General features: G+C 45.4%; 1 non-coding gene across 1 annotated transcript; it reads right to left on the reverse strand.

Moving 5' to 3' along the window:
• Positions 1–860: 860 nt before the first annotated feature.
• LOC123073194 (small nucleolar RNA U3) lies at positions 861–1,070 on the reverse strand. Its single transcript, XR_006435644.1, has one exon. It is a non-coding gene; the product is annotated as a small nucleolar RNA U3 (small nucleolar RNA).
• Between the last annotated feature and the right edge of the window lie 16,630 nt (positions 1,071–17,700).

The raw sequence follows: 17,700 nt of genomic DNA on the forward strand, positions 1-17,700 counted from the left end.
AGTTTGAGTCACTAGAAGTGGCCTATTCGTTCCCAGCAGTGGCTAGAGCTGTTCTCCTTTGTGCTATGGGAATTGGAGTACTGCAGAGTGAAGACCTCAGGATTTTTTTTTCCAATTGCCTGCTCCCAGTTCAATGATCGCCACCTTGGCCAATTCTGTATTGTTTTTTTTTGTCGAGAATAATTATGTAAAGATGACAGATCAATATCTCTCGATATATGAACTGAATTTTGTTCACCTTGATACCTTACTCTTCTACCTCGCAGGTATATCAAACGAAAGCCTCCTGCTTTTAAATGGAGAAAGGAAATCGTGCTGTCAAAGGAAGCATCATTTTTTTTACCGGCCACTGCTAAGTGACTGGCTGAATACAAGAGCAACCTTACTCATGTGTAGGTAGTTGCAACAAGGGTTCACCTCTGTTTCAGTTGCCAGCTTGCTAGGTCCTCGTAATTGTACCCTGGCATTAACATTAAGCCATGACATACTCTTTTGGATAATGTTTCAAACTCTTAAGCAAGCAATTGATGATCTTTTTTCATGGAGATCATTTGGGTTAACAGGACACGAGTGACCACATGATGAAAGGATTACTTTACAAATGCTGGAGATTGTCGAAAGATGAGCTGAACTTTGCTTTCCATAGAGCTCCCTTCCTGAATTGTTGGAGATCATTTGGGTTAAAAGAAGTCTCTTTCTGAATTGCCAGCCTCATGTAGACCTGTATGGAACTCTGTGGACATACTTTATTTGTCCAATATCATCCATTTCACTTTGAACTTGAAGCTGCCTAGGTAATTAACATTAACTGAATCTAATTTGTGGATGATGCCAAAAAGAAAGGAAGAAAAAATGTTGTACCTCTACTCTAGGCCACACCCTGCAGAGGCATGTGCCAAGCAGGAACGATCCTCTACAGCCGTTGGATACAATCAGGTGAATCCTAGCCATTAATCACGCTCAGGCCTAGAGGTCAGAATGCATCAACCAGACTTGAGTGCTTGCCTCCTTATTGGTAAAGGATGCAGCGGTACGAGCCTATAGAACAGATCCTGTTCAAGTAAGGTCGTGCTGAGTTGAGCCGCGCCTCAGGTTATAAGCTGGTTCTGCGTTCCATGAACTGGCGAGGTGGGACTAATAGAGTAGAGCAGGCACGCAGCTATGCGCTTCCTCAGGCAGAGCTTGGAAGAAGGGTTCGCGGCCCATGTAACAGTTGGGCACGAGTATGAGTAGAGCCCAGCCCATCCCATCCAAGGAACATATGTCTTGCGTTCTGTTTCCTTTCTTATTTGAACTAGTTTAAATATCTACCAAATCTGAAATGTTGCATACCCCAATAATTTAATATACATTTTTTTATCAATGCTGAACAGAACATACACCTGTTTGTTGAAGTACCTTCTTTTTAATCGTCTGTTCAAGTACTTTGGTTGCATTTGCAATATCTATTTGTTTTGTTGACTCAGCTGTTCGAAAGTAGTCCAGTTGGGAACACTACTTGCTGCAACTTCCCATTCAGATTTCCTGCAGGTCAAGGTATATCATGGCCTCTGACCCTCATCCTCTGTTGGGAGCACGGCGGTGACATCCTTGGCGCCGTCCTCGGTCGTGTCAGAGGGAGTCGCGGCACAGCCCCAAATATATGGATGAATGCACATATGGTTTCCAGTCTATCATAGACATATGCAAAAACTGCCAGCCTGAACATCTTCGTACATAGACTGAAACCCATTTTTGCAACCAAAAATTGAGGATGAACCAAGGATGAGCAGAGACGGAACCAAAGACAGGATGATCAGATAGGGTCAATGCATCTTAATTTCCCAGCGTCTCATTGATCACACTCTCTCACCACTAGCATCAGTCAATCGCTACAAAACACATCTCGCGAAGGAAGTTGGTACCTTCAGCTCGCCTGGTTTGTCAAGGCAGTGCAATGACAGAACGTCGATAACCTGATCGACGACAGAATGCTGCTCAGCAAAGCCTTGATTAATGGATATGAAGCAAGTATGCGCAACTGTATAGGTGGCTCCCAAACACCGCTGACACAACAGCATCGACCGGTCGGTCGATAAGGGGCTCGGCTCTCTTCTTCTTCTGCAGAGTGCGCGTGCTTCTAGTTTTACCTGAAAAACAGAATACACGTGACAGTGATAAAATGGGACAGACAATCGGGTTCAGTACCCTAGAACAACACACTAGGGAATCACTCACTGTCTAGAACAAGGTTTAGTTTCTTTAATCAGCATCCTTTTTGTTACCCGAACTGTCCCCCTTCATTGATCTACAATGATAGTCCTGTGTGAAAATCTCAGAGATCTGTTTGAATTGCGGATCGCTGAGCAAGATCTCTGTACATATCATATCAATGGTGATTCACCTGGATAGTCCGCCTCACCGCCTTGCCAAATCCTGTCTGAGGGTCATGTAACTAGACCCTCCTGAATTTAAATGGGACAAGAAATTTTGCTGTCAATTTATTTTTTCTAGCTACTGCCAAGAGACAGACTGAATACAAGAGCCTCTTTTTTCAGTTGCAAGTTTGCAAAGTCATACTTATGCCCTGGCTTTGATATAGGACATGAAATTTTTTTTTAACAGGGAAAGGCGCCAAATTCATTTCATTCAGCTCACATACACAGTACAGCATGAATTACGATGCTCCAATGTACTTGATCTGCATTCACTTTTCTACTAGCAACCGCTTGTTGCTCTTAGGCAAAGCAAGCAATAATCTTACTTTTTTTAATGGAGATCAGGACTCACTCCTGCATCCTCGAATTTTGAAATTTCGGCTACCAGGACAGGAGTGACCAAATCTTCGAAGGATGAGCAATGTTCAAATATTTACTATTGAACAACAGACAAACGATTCCACATTTCACTCAGTTAGCAAGAGGATTGACAACATGACCAAGGAACAATGTTGTGCTCGTCCTCTCCTCGACCACGGCAAATAAGAACGGCCGATCTGCCACAAAATCCACCAGACGCGGTGGTTTGCTTGGACACGCACTACCATACATGAGTACGACCGTGGCAGCAGCGGCCACGGTGCCTTGCTCGTCCACCTCGATGGTGGCCTTATGGAGCACCCTGCCGATGGAGAGGCGCCCATCCCCACCGCTCACCATGCCTGAGAAGTCGCCCCCGAACAACCTTCGGTACATCAAAACTTATAAACTCATATTAAAACTGTCATCGAAACCTTAAGCGTGCGGACCTTACGGGTTCGAGAACTATGTAGACATTACCGAGACACGTTTCCGGTCAATAACCAATAGCGGAACCTGGATGCTCATATTGGCTCCTACATATTCTACGAAGATCTTTATCAGTCAAACCGCATAACAACATACGTTGTTCCCTTTGTCATCGGTATGTTACTTGCCCGAGATTTGATCATCCGTATCCAATACCTAGTTCAATCTTGTTGCTGGCAAGTCTCTTTACTCGTTTCGTAATGCATCATTTCGTAACTAACTCATTAGCTACATTGCTTGCAAGGCTTATAGTGATGTGCATTACCGAGAGGGCCTAGAGATACCTCTCCGACAATCGGAGTGACAAATCCTAATCTCGTAATACGTCAACTCAACAAGTACCTTCGGAGACACCTGTAGAGCACCTTTATAATCACCCAGTTACGTTGTGACGTTTGGTAGCACCACTAGTGCAGAACCGGGCAATAGCACCGGTTCGTAAGGCCCTTTAGTGCCGGTTCCATAACCGGCACTAAAGTGTGGGCACTAAAGGCCCCCCCTTTAGTACCGGTTCAGCACGAACCGGTGCTAAAGGGCAACCACGTGGCATGAGCCAGCTCCGGGGGCCTGGAGCCCTTTAGTACCGGTTGGTAAGACCAACCGGTACTATAAGGTTTTTTTTAGTTTTATGATTTCTTTTTCATTTAATTTTGTGTTTCCATTTTAATTCTTTTTCGTTTGCTGGTATTTTACGATACTACACATTGTACACGTTATGCATATATATATATATATATATATATATAATAGAATTTCTAGTAGAACCAATCATGCATATATATATCATCAATGTCTCACAAACCACCATATTAATTAATTCACACATACACACATGTATAGCTATATACAATTTCTCCTACATATGCATGTTGCCTTCGGAGCCAGTGGCATTAGCCTAATTGGTGCCTTCGGAGCACGATGACAATTGGAAGTGGTTTTCATGGGGGCGGTAGCGGGTAATAGTATTCTCCCTTCGGATTTATGACCTGGTCGAGCAAAAATCCCGCTATTTCCTCTTGAAGTGCTTCTACGCGCTCCGTTTCTAGGAGCTTCTCCCGCACCTCTCTGAACTGTTAAGAAGGAGATCAATATGCATGTGTATTAGTTGTGTGACTAGATATCGATAATGGTGTAAAAATTGTGAATAGTGTTCTGACAAGCGTACCCATTCCTGTCTTTGAGATCTGCTCCTTTCGGACGCCATCATGCGAATGTTCTCGCAAACGCAGAATGCACACAGATCAGTCCCCTGCGCCTGCTTCAGGGCCTTTACGAGAATGGAATTTGATCAGATAATAATTAATCAAGCATGATAATTAAAGAGATGGCAGCTAGCTAGCTAGCTAGTACTACTTAATTACTTACCTTGGGTCGAAACCATTTAAGCTTTTTTTTCCATTCGCCTTCCGTGACGCTGATGAACCTTGCCCAAGCCCTGCCCGCCGACAAAGAAAATGAATAAAGGGGTTATTAAATAGTTCATATCATGAAATGACGAACTAAATAGGCCGAGATATATAGTTAATAATGATTGAAATTACCTGTTGACTATCCCAAACAAGATGTTATAGTCAGTATTTTCTTTGAGTAGTGAGTCCAGTATTTCAACTGTTCCGGCGTCAACTTTAATGATACACAAGATCCAGTGAAATCTGCATGCACACACGTTTGCATGTCTTAATTAAGCGGGCATATGTAAGCAAAAACATGTAGCTAGCTAGTAGGCAAAAACAGAGAATTTGTAGTACAAGACAGTGTGACTCACTGGAAGTTGTAAGGAAGTAGTATATCTTCATTGTATTTGAGGCGCTTCAAGAACTCTAGCATGTTGTCCTCTACGGTCCTTTTGATGATGTGGATTTATTAGCCATGTGTATTCATTAACGGTGTTTGGGTCAATGAACCCAATGCCAAAGCGTCCACCTTTTCTCATTTCATACATCTTCATCCTGCATAATACCACAGAAAAGAATATAGTGAGGATAATTACAGGTAATGATTGATCAAAAGGATCACTACAGCTAGCTTGAGACTTAAATTACAGAAAGAAATCACTTACAGACAATAGCAACTGACGATAGATTTGTCGAGTGCGTCTTGATTGTATAACTGAAACAGTTCAGAATACTCAACGGACAGAGCTTTCTCATGGAAGTAATGCTCCTCCTTGACATTCACCATGAGGGACAATCGATCGGAAATCTTGGTAATGTTCATGTACCATTGATGCAATTCATACATTCTCGTTGGGAGGTTCTTGACCTTGTCTGGCTCGACCAAAGGTTGGCCCCGGACATATTTCCGTTTTATTTCATCCTCTTAAGCACAGGCATGGGCTCGATCTCGAGGAGTTGTCCAACAGTGATGTTGAGAACTTCAGCCTGCATTATATGGTCCTTGGTTATTACCACATTGCCCACCTCGGGAACGTAAACTGTTTGCCCACAATAATATTGGGCGCGCGTACTGTCACGTGTTGTTGGCACAACAAGCGAGGGGATCGATTGCGCCGCCTGTTCTCCCGGCTAGGGAATGGTTTTCCCTCATTTTTTGACAGCTGCTTGTTGTTTGCTCGATCCCGAGCTCGCCTCCTTACGTAGACGTGCTCGATTTAACTTCCTGATGTGGCGCTCATAGTCTGTGTCAACAGGCTTGGGAGCTGGTGGTTGAGCCATACGAATGAAGTGGTCAATCGTTTCCTCAGGCACTTTCTCCCTTGGCGGCGGTGGCGGTTTCAGTGCAAAATGGGCATCCACCTCGGCCTTCGATATGGCTGCGTTTTCCTCCTCGGACTTGTCATAAGGCCTCTGTGGAAGAGGCGTGAGGCTTGGACCATATTTATATCGCTTGCCTTCGCATGTACTTCCTGTACTACCTCGACTCATACCGCTACGCACCATAGCTGCGGGGTGTCTCTTCTGCGATTGCTGAGGCGGCGGAGACGGCTGACGGGGCTGAGTTGGACGAGTAGGAGTGGCCTGAAGCTGTGCCGGACTTGGAGGAGGAGTGGCCTGAGGTTGTGCCGGACTTGGAGGAGGAGTGGACGTCTGACGCTGTGCCGGACTTGGAGGAGGAGGAGTGGCCTGACACTTTGCCGGACTTGGAGGAGGAGTGGCCTGACACTTTGCCGGACTTGGTGGACTTGCAGGAGCGGGAGTCTGCTGACTCGGTGGCGGACTTCGACGAGGAGTCGGCTGACGCGGTGTCGGTGGCCTTCGAAAGATGATGCAATCCTTTTTCCATAGGATGATACGATGTTTGGCCTCTCCGAGAAAGTGCTCGTCGTCACCTCCAGGAATGTCAAGCTGTAGCTCCGAATATGGGTCCACCACCTCATCAACCAAGACACGAGCATAGCCCGCTGGAATCGGGTTGCAATGGAAGGTTGCCTCGGGGGATTTGTAAAAGCAACGGCGTCCGCCACCTTCATGGATATGTTCTTCATTTTGACGTGTAGCTCGCAGTTAGTGTTCTCCGTGATGTCATCCACGGGGTATCTATCCAGCATTGCGTCGTCCGGGGCGGAACCCACGCTGCTTCTCGGCATGGATGGGGCGGTGCTATCCAATGCTGGATCATTCGCTAGCTGCTGCAGCTGCTGAGACCCCCTTTGCTGGGTAAGTGAGTCGATCTGCTCCTGCTGCCGCTGGAATTTGACTGCCAATTCCGCTTGACTTGCTTCTAGGCCTTGAAGGCGTTCATAGTCCCGCTTCCTCTGCTCCTCCTCCATCTTCCTCTTCTTCTCCTCCGCAATCTTCTTTCTCGCACGGGTTCTGTAGTCGGTGTTCCAGTCTGAAAACCCCTCATACCACGGAATAGCGCCCTTGCCTCGTGTTCTTCCCGGGTGTTCAAGATTTCCCAGGGCACGGCGTAAGCTCGTCGTTCTCTCTGTTGGACTGGAACACCCCCGATCGTGCCTCTTCTATTGCAACAAGTATCGCATCGTCGGCTCCCTTCAGACTTTCCCTCGTCGAAACATTGCCTGTCTTCGGGTCCAACTCCCCCCCATGCGCATAGAACCAAGTCCTGACCCTGGGGGGCCAGCTCTTAGTAACCGGAGTGACACCTGCATCCTCCATCTCTTTCTCAGACTTATCCCACTTAGGCATTGCCACCGCATAGCCACCTGGCCCCAGCTTATGGAACTTATCCTTTTTTCGGCATTCTTCTTGTTTATTCTCGACCGTTCCTTAGCTAATTCCGAATCCTTGAATTTCACGAAATCGTCCCAATGAGCACGTTGGTTCTCTAGTGTTCCCTCGAATACTGGAGTCTTCCTTCCTCCCTTGACGTACTTGTCCCATTCACGATTCTTGTGGTTCTTGAATGCAACCGCCATCTTCCTAAGAGCAGCGTCCTTGACTTTCTGCACATCTGCTTCTGTGAAATGATCTGGTAGGGTGAAATGTTCCATGAGAGTATCCCAAAGCAGATCTTTTTGTCTTTTGTCGACAAAAGTAACATCTGGACGTGGAGCAGCGTCCTTTTTGTCTTTTTGTCTTTTGTCTTTTGCTGGCTCTCTCCATTCTTGAAGGGAGATCGGGAGTTGGTCCTTCACAACAACTCCGCACTGACGAACGAACTTGTCCGCAATCTTCTTAGGCGCTAATGGTTCGCCACTAGGTCTGATTGCCTCGATATTGTACTTTACGCCCTCCTTCAACTTTTTGTTCGGGCCTCGTTTCGTCCTTTTGCCTGAAGATTTGCTCGATCCGGATGGCTGAAAGAACAAAGATCGATTCGTTAATATATCTTCAAGTCCTTTAAAACATGTGATGATCACCAGATGCCTGCTTATATAAATATATATACCTCGCCGGTCTCTGTTGTTTCAGGATCAATATTTTCTTCGTCATCATCATAATCATAGTTCAGGACTTCATCAATTCGGTCGTCGCGATCGAATATCATATCACCCTCTCCGGTGTTGTTTAGAAATTCGGAGCCGTCATAATCTTATTCATTCCCGTGAGGATGGCGTATCATATCGAACATGGCCTATTCTCCCTCTCTTCCGGTATTGTCCGCCATAGCTTTTATTTAACTAATCCAAAAGAAATATAAAACAATTTAGTATTCAAATTACATCGTCTCGAATAATAGATATAATCTCGAATACATTGTCTCGAAAAATAGATATAATCTCGAAAACATCATCTCGAATAATAGATATAATCTCGAATACATCGTCTCGAATAATAGATATAATCTCGAATACATCGTCTCGAATAATAGATATAATATCGAATACATCACTGGCTAGGTAGCTAATAAAGATCGAATACTACAGAAGAATCTAGGACACTCGCGGTTCCTGCGGCACATGCGGTGGACACCCAAAGAGAAGGAACCCTCACAGGATCATAGCTGAAGTGAGATCCCTGAAGAAACTGCCAGGTATTGGAGAACCTGCCGCCCTCTAACGCAACCATGTAGCGATGGACGTGCTCGTCCTCCTCCCTGACACGGCGACGTACCACCTCCAGCTGGGCCGGCTCCCTCCGCGCCGAAACTGGCCCACGCGAACGCCACCAAACGAGATCAGGGTCGACGACGGGACCCGGAGCCGGGTTCCTCATCAAGCGGCGCGCCCCTCCAAGCAGCACCTCCCAGTGCTAGCCCGGCGGAGCCCAGTCCCGGACATGGGTCAGCCGGACATCGTCGCGGAAGGGTCGACGGCGAGGATGCGGGCCGGGCATCGTCGAGAACAAATACTAGCTATCTGCCCGCAAAAAGTAACATTTTTTTAATGATTGGATTTTGATAACTAACATTTCTATATAACAATAATTATGCTATCATTGCATATGTCAAAATTCTATATGCTATTTCATACTAATTAAGCATCTAACACTAAAAACAGAAAAAACAACTTCTATACATCCATTAAAAAACAGAAAAACAACATTATATAAAAAAATTCCATACTAATTAAACACTAATTATATCCATCTAACATGCATTCATACATATATACTAGTGAAAAAACAATAATCTAAAAAATCTAAACTAATTAAACATACAAAATACGTATATACTAATATATACATGCATTCATACATATATACGTGTGTGTGTGTGTGTGTGTGTGTTCATCATGCTTGTGTGTGTGTGTGTATGGGCTCGGGGAGGGGCGGCGCCCATGGTGGCCACTGGGGGCGAGGGAGAGGGGTTAGACGGGGAGAGCTCACAGCGGGGCGACGGCGATGGCCAGGCGACGGCCGGGGGCAGCGACGGGCCGGGGAGTGACGCGGGGGCGGCGACGCAGGGACGGCGCGACGGGGACGGGCCCGGGGCGGCGACGGAGACGAGGGCAGCGACGGGGACGGGGGCGGCGACGGGGACGGGGGCGGCGACGGCGACGGGGGCGGCAATGGCGACGGGGTCGGGGGAGAAACAGAGGAAGAAACAGAGGGAGAATGAAATTTTTCGAAGTGTTGTATATATAGAAGGCACGTTTAGTACCGGTTGGAGCCACCAACCGGTACTAAAGGTCTGTTTTGGCCAGCCCAAACGGTGGGAAGTGACCCCCTTTAGTACCAGGTGGTGGCACAAACTGGTACTAAAGGCCCCCCCTTTAGTACCGGTTTGTGCCACGACCCGGTACTAAAGGGGGTGCGCTGGCGCAGGTGCGGTGCGGCAAGTTTAGTCCCACCTCGCTAGCCGAGGGGCGACCGCACTGGTTTATAAACCCCCGTGCGGTCGCTCTCTCGAGCTCCTCTCCAAAGCAGGCTTACTGGGCCTACGTGTTCTTTGCAGCCCTATGGGCCCACTTGGCCTTTGCGGGCCTGCATCCTGGCCCAACGACAGGTTGGATTTCTAGTCGTATGCAGGCCGCTCTGGCCTAGTAGGCGGGCTTTTTATTTTATTTTTTTCTTTATTTATTTTTGTGTTGTTTTTTTGTGTATTTAGAGTTTCTTTGTGAATATTTTTGCTTTAGGTACAAAAAATTACAAACTTTCTGTTAGTGCCCGTAGTTTTCAAATTTGAATAGTTTAAATTTTGAATTATTTGAAATTATATAGTGTGAATCACTAGTTTGTGAATAACTTAACTTTAAAAATCAGTAAAGGCATGAAAAAATTTGTTTGCACATAAAATTTCTTCGCGTTTCAAATGCCAAAACACATAACTACCCTAACTATTACAGAGATTCCCCTCTGGGTGTGAAACACAGAAGAAAGTGATGATAGTGAAGCCGATCACATCCCAGATCTTTGGGTGTGAAACTTTTTCTTCGCGTGTGTCCCTTTGCGCCGTAACCATGGAAAATCTTCATCATTTAACGGGATGCTCGGGTCAATATTCACTGTGAATGGAGCAATTTCATCAAACTTTTCATAATCTTCTGACTTGTCTGTCTTGTCATCCACTCCCACGATGTTTCTCTTCCCAGAAAGAACTATGTGCCGCTTTGGCTCATCGTACGATGCATTCGCTTCCTTATCTTTTCTTTTTCTTGGCTTGGTAGACATGTCCTTCACATAGAAAACCTGTGCCACATCATTGGCTAGGACGAATGGTTCGTCTGCATACGCAAGATTGTTGAGATCCACTGTTGTCATTCCGTACTGCGGGTCTTCCGTTACCCCGCCTCGTGTCATATTGACCCATTTGCACCGAAACAAAGGGACCTTTAAACCACGTCGATAGTCAAGTTCCCATATGTCCTGTATATAACCATAATATGTTTCCTTTCCCGTCTTGGTTTCTGCATCAAAGCGGACACCACTGTTTTGGTTGGTGCTCTTCTTATCTTGGGCGATCGTGTAAAATGTATTACCATTTATCTCGTACCCTTTGAAAGTCATTATATTCGAAGATGGTAACTGGGACAGCAAGTACAGGTCATCTTCAATAGAGGTGTCATGCATGGTACGTGTCTGCAACCAGCTGGCGAAAACTCCTGGTTTGTTCACGTGTAATCCAGTCATCAGACCGCTCCGGGTGTTTGGAGCGTAGCAAATTCTTGTGTTCATCCATATACGGAGCCACCAAGGCGGAATTCTGTAGAACTGTGTAGTGTGCTTCAGTGAGAGAATGTCCGTCCATACATATTATTTGTTCCCCTCCTAGCGTGCCTTTTCCATCCAGTCCGCCCTTGTGCCGCGATTCAGGAACACCAATCGGCTTAAGGTCAGGAATAAAGTCAATACAAAACTCAATGACCTCCTCATTTTGATGGCCCTTGGAGATGCTTCCTTCTGGCCTAGCACGGTTATGAACATATTTCTTTAAGACTCCCATGAACCTCTCAAAGGGGAACATATTGTGTAGAAATACAGGACCCAAAACGTTAATCTCTTCGCATAGGTGAACTAGGACGTGCGTCATGATGTTGAAGAAGGATGGTGGGAACACCAAATCGAAACTGACAAGACATTGCACCAAATCATTCTGTAACCTTGGTATGATTTCTGGATCGATTACCTTCTGAGATATTGCATTGAGAAATGCACATAGCTTCACAATGGCTAATCGAACGTTTTCCGGTAGAAGCCCCCTCAATGCAACCGGAAGGAGTTGCGTCATAATCACGTGGCAGTCATGAGACTTTAGGTTCTGGAACTTTTTCTCTGCCATGTTTATTATTCCCTTTATATTCGACGAGAAGCCAGACGGTACCTTAATACTGAGCAGGCATTCAAAGAAGATTTCCTTCTCTTCTTTGGTAAGAGCATAGCTTGCATGACCCTGATGTATGCCGTCTTCTCCGTGCATACGTTGCTGGTCCTCCCGTGCCTCAGGTGTATCTTTTGTCTTCCCATACACGCCCAAGAAGCCAAGCAGGTTCACGCAAAGATTCTTCATCACGTGCATCACGTCGATTGCGGAGCGGACCTCTAGGTCTTTCCAATATGGCAGGTCCCAAAATATAGATTTCTTCTTCAACATGGGTGCGCGTTCGTCAGCGTCCTTCGGAACAGGTTGTCCGCCAGGACCCTTTCCAAATATCACCTTCAAATCCTTGACCATATCATGTACATCAGCACCAGTACGGTGGCGAGGCTTCGTCCGGTGATCCGCCTCACCTTTGAAATGCTTGCCTTTCTTTCTTACGGGATGCCTGCTCAGAAGAAATCGACGATGTCTCAGGTACACATTCTTCTTACAACTATTCAAATATATACTATCGGTATCATCCAAACAGTGCGTGCATCCGCGGTATCCCTTGTTTGTCTGTCCTGAAAGGTTACTGAGAGCAGGCCAATCATTGATGGTCACGAACAGCAACGCCTTTAGGTCAAATTCTTCCCCCATGTGCTCATCCCACGCACGTACACCTGTTCCATTCCACAGTTGTAAGAGTTCTTCAACTAATGGCCTTAGGTACACATCAATGTCGTTGTCGGGTTTCTTAGGGCCTTGGATGAGCACTGGCATCATAATGAACTTCCGCTTCATGCACAACCAAGGAGGAAGGTTATACAAACATAGAGTCACAGGCCAGGTGCTATGGTTGCTGCTCTGCTCCCCAAAAGGATTAATGCCATCTGCTCTTAGACCAAACCATACGCTCCTTGCGTCATCTGCAAACTCCTTCCCGTACTTTCTTTCGATTTTTCTCCACTGTGACCCGTCAGCGGGTACTCTCAAATTTCCGTCTTTCTTACGGTCTTCTCTGTGCCAGCGCATCGCCTTGGCATGCTCTTTGTTTTGGAACAAACGTTTCAACCGTGGTATTATAGGAGAATACCACATCACCTTGGCAGGAATCTTCTTCCTGGGGCGCTCGCCCTCGATATCACCAGGGTAATCGCGGCTGATCTTATAGCGCAATGCACCACATACCGGGCAAGCATTCAAATCCTTGTACTCACCGCGGTAGAGGATGCAATCATTAGGGCATGCATGTATCTTCTGCACCTCTAACCCTAGAGGGCAGACAGCCTTCTTTGCTTCGTACGTACTCTCGGGCAATTCGTTGTCCTTTGGAAGCATATCCTTTATCATTACCAGCAACTTTCCAAATCCCTTGTCAGATACACCATTCTCTGCCTTCCATTGCAACAATTCCAGTGTGGTGCCCAGCTTTTTCTTGTCACCTACGCAATTTGGGTACAACAATTTTTTGTGACCCTCTAACATGCGCTGCAACTTCTTTTTCTCCAAATCACTTGCTCAGTTTCTCTTTGCATCGGCAATGGCCCGACCTAGATCGTCAACGGGCTCATCTGATGCCTCTTCTTCAGCTTCTTCCCGCATTGCCGGCTCAACTTCTTCCCGCATTACCGGCTCAACTTCTTCCCCCATTGTTGTATCATCGTATTCAGGGAACCCATGGCAGGATTGGTGTCGTCGTCCTCTTCTTCTTCATTGTCTTCCATCATAACCCCTCTTTCTCCGTGCTTGGTCCAAACATTATAGTGGGGCATGAAACCGGACTCAAACAGGTGGACGTGAATGGTTCTTGACATAGAGTAATTGCGACCATTCTTACAGCCAGCACATGGACAAGGCATAAAACCATCCGCCCGCTTGTTTGCCTCAGCCGCAAGCAGAAAAGTATGCACGCCCTCAATAAACTGGGGAGAGCATCGGTCATCGTACATCCATTGCCGGCTCATCTTCATTACACAACACCGAATAGATCAAATTAATACAAGTTCATACATAAAGTTCATACAACACTTAAATGCAACAAACAAATAACTCCCTAGCTAAAGCATTTAAATGCAACAACAAATGCGATCAAGATCGCAACTAAGGTAACAATTGATCCAACAGCATAATGATACCAAACCTCACTATCGATGGCATATTTTCTAATCTTTCTAATCTTCAAGCGCATTTTCTCCATCTTGATCTTGTGATCATCGAAAACATCGGCAACATGCAACTCCAATTCCATCTTCTCCCCCTCAATTCTTTTCAATTTTTCTTTCAAGTACTCGTTTTCTCTTTCAACTAAATTTAACCTCTCGACAATAGGGTCGGTTGGAATTTCCGGTTCACATACCTCCTAGATAAAAATATCTATGTCAACTTGATGGGCATAATTTTTCATAAACACGAAATGCAACAAATAGTTTTAAAAGAGAATATACCACATCTGAATCATAACAAGGACGAGGGCCGACGGGGACGGATATCAAAACCATGGCACTATGTATAACAAACAACGTACGGGTAAGATAATTATTATAAGAGTAACTATATATCCAAATCACACAAACATCAATTTTTTATATAAAATTTCATGAACAAGAGGCTCACCACAAGGTGGTGCCGGGGACGGGACGGTGCGGGCGATCGACGGTGGTTACGACGGAGATTTAGAAGGCACTAAGTAAACCACACCTACATATGCAAACTAAGTGTTATTTTGACCTCAAATTGCATATAAATCAAATACTACAACATATAATTCCTCCCAGATTACTAAAACCCACAATTAATCACTATATAAACCAATGCAAGAGCTAATCTAGCAATGAGAGATGAAAGGACAAAGTTGCTAACCTTGGTGATCATTTGAATGGATGGGGGCCTGCAAATCTTGACAAATTTGGGGCAAATTTTGTGATGAACTCGAGAGGAAGAAGGGAAGAACAGAGGAGAGGGAGAGGGGAAAGGGGGAAGAACAGAGTGTGGGTGGATGAAGGGTTTATATAGGACGACCTTTAGTACCGGTTCGTGCCACGAACCGGTACTAAAGGTGCTGGTAGGGCCCCACTCTGACAACATCCTGCCACCACTTTCTTTAGTACCGGTTCGTGGCATGAACGGGTGCTAAAGGTTCGCCACGAACCGGTACTAAAGAGCTCCTCCCGCCTAGCCGTTGGAACCGGCACTAATGGACACATTAGTGCCGGTTCTGTTACAAACCGGGACTAATGTGTCTCACATTAGCAACATACTAAATGATCAAGTGCTAAGCTAACAGAATGGGTCAAGTCAATCACATCATTCTCCTAATGATGTGATCCCGTTAATCAACTGACAACTTATGTCTATGGTTAGGAAACTTAACCATCTTTGATTTACGAGCTAGTCAAGTAGAGGCATACTAGTGACACTATGTTTGTCTATGTATTCACACATGTATTATGTTTTCGGGTAATACAATTCTAGCATGAATAATAAACATTTATCATGATATGAGGAAATAAATAATAATTTTATTATTGCCTCTAGGGCATATTTCCTTCAGTCCCATCCTTTTTCTTCACAAGCAATGCTGGAGACGAAAACGGGCTCGTACTCTCGCTGATGATGCCTGCATCAAGCAGCTCCTTAACCTGACGCTCTATCTCATTTTTGAGTTCTGGCTTGTGTCTGTAAGGACGTTGGTTAACTGGTTGAGCTCCCTCTATAAGTGGTATCCGATGATCACAAGCACGCCTTGGTGGGAGTCCTTTTGGTTTTTCAAACACATCCGTGTACTGCTCCAACACTCTGTGAATTTCCACTAGTCTGTTTTCCTCCTGCGTCCCCTTCTCACTGACCGCATTCAGATGTGCTACATAAGCAACAGAGCCTTGCTTACAAGCAGACAGGAGCTCCTGAGACAAAATCATGGAACACTGGCGCTGATGTTTAGTGACTGCTTGCAAATCTACCGTTCCTTGATCCGTGGTTACTAAAATGTGTTGTGCTTCCCAGTCAACCTGCATCGGGCTATGCTTCCTGAGCCAATCCATCCCCAGAATTGCATCATAAGCCCCTAGTGAGATAAGCTTAAAATTTGTGACAAGTTCATGCCCTTGAGATGACCACTGACAACGGGGAATGAAGCTATCACAGTGTAACATAGAACCGTCCGCAACTTTGACTCGACAAGTCCTTGGCAGTTTGCACACTCCGGATAATTGAGCAGCCATATGAAGATCCACAAAAGATGCTGAACTGCCTGAATCTACCAACAGAGACATTTCCTTACCCTGCATCCACACGTGTAACTGCATCACTCTCGGTCCAGATGATCCATCCGCTGCATGTTTGGAGATAGTGCAGAGATTGTCCTTGTCCAGTGCTAGGTGCTGTTGATCGCTCTCACCACACATCTCTTCTATTGCAAATAACTCCGGCAACTCCTCAACCACATGCATCTGCATAGTGGAAGGGCATGTCTGATCGTTGCCCCACCGTTCGCCGCACTTAAAACAGAGACCACGAGCTCTTCTGAAAGAACGCAATGCCGCTATCTTGCTGCTCTCCGTTCCTGCCCTTGCTGCTTCTGTTCCATGGCGATCCTCGGCGCTGGCTGCAGGTGCTGATGGAGCACTTGCTGTCACAACCCGTGGCGCCGGGAGACGGGTGGGTGCTGCGTGCTTGGCAATCTCTCCATCTGCCACTTCTTCTTGTAACAGCTGCAAGGAGCACGCCGTGTCGAGGTCAGGCGGACGCTGAATGAGCACCACTGTCCGTATGTCCGCTCGCAGTCCCTCGATGAACCGAGTCTAGAAGAAATAAGGATGTGTCAGTTCTGAATAAGATATCATGTGGTTCATGATACGTCTCCAACATATCTATAATTTTTGATTGTTCCATGCTATTATATTACCTGTTTTGGATGTCTATGGGCTTTATTTTACACATTGCTCTTTGCATGATCATGTAGTTGAATCGTATTTGTGGCAAAGTCACCTTCATAATTTTCATACATGTCACTCTTGATTCATTGCATATCCCGGTACACCGCCGGAGGCATTCATATAAAGTCATATCTTGTTCTAGCTTTGAGTTATAATTCTTGAGTTGTAAATCAATAAAAGTGTGATGATCTTCATTATTAGAGCATTGTTCTAGTGAGGAAAGGATGATGAAGACTATGATTGCCCCATAAGTCGTGATGAGACTTCGGACTCTATAAAAATAAAAGAGGCCAAAGAAGCCCACCAAAAAGGAAAAAAAGAGAAAGAAAAAACAGAGAAAAAGAAATAAAAGGAAAAAGAAAAAAAAATGAGAGAAAAAGAGAGAAGGGACAATTTCTACTATCTCTTTTCCACACTTGTGCTTCAAAATAGCACCATGATCTTCATGATAGAGAGTCTCCTATGTTGTCACTTTCATATACTAGTGGGAATTTTTCATTATAGAACTTGGCTTGTATATTTCAATGATGGGCTTCCTCAAAACGCCCTAGGTTTTCGTGAGCAAGCAAGTTGGATGCACACCCACTTAGTTTCTTTTGTTGAGCTTTCATACATTTATAGCTCTAGTGCATCCGTTGCACGGCAATCCCTACTCACTCACATCGATATCTATTAATGGGCATCTCCATAGCCCGTTGATACGCCTAGTTGATGTGAGACTATCTTCTCCCTTTTCTGTCCTTACAACCACCACCATAGACCACCAAAGTGCTATGTCCATGGCTTGCGCTCATGTATTGCGGAAGAGTTGAAAAAAAAGATGAAGTGCGTTAAAAAGTATGAACGAATTTCTCGGCTTGTCATCGGGGTTGTACATGATGGGAGTATTTTGTGTA

Source organism: Triticum aestivum, chromosome 3B (genome assembly GCF_018294505.1).
Source record: "Triticum aestivum cultivar Chinese Spring chromosome 3B, IWGSC CS RefSeq v2.1, whole genome shotgun sequence".
Lineage (NCBI taxonomy): Eukaryota > Viridiplantae > Streptophyta > Magnoliopsida > Poales > Poaceae > Triticum > Triticum aestivum.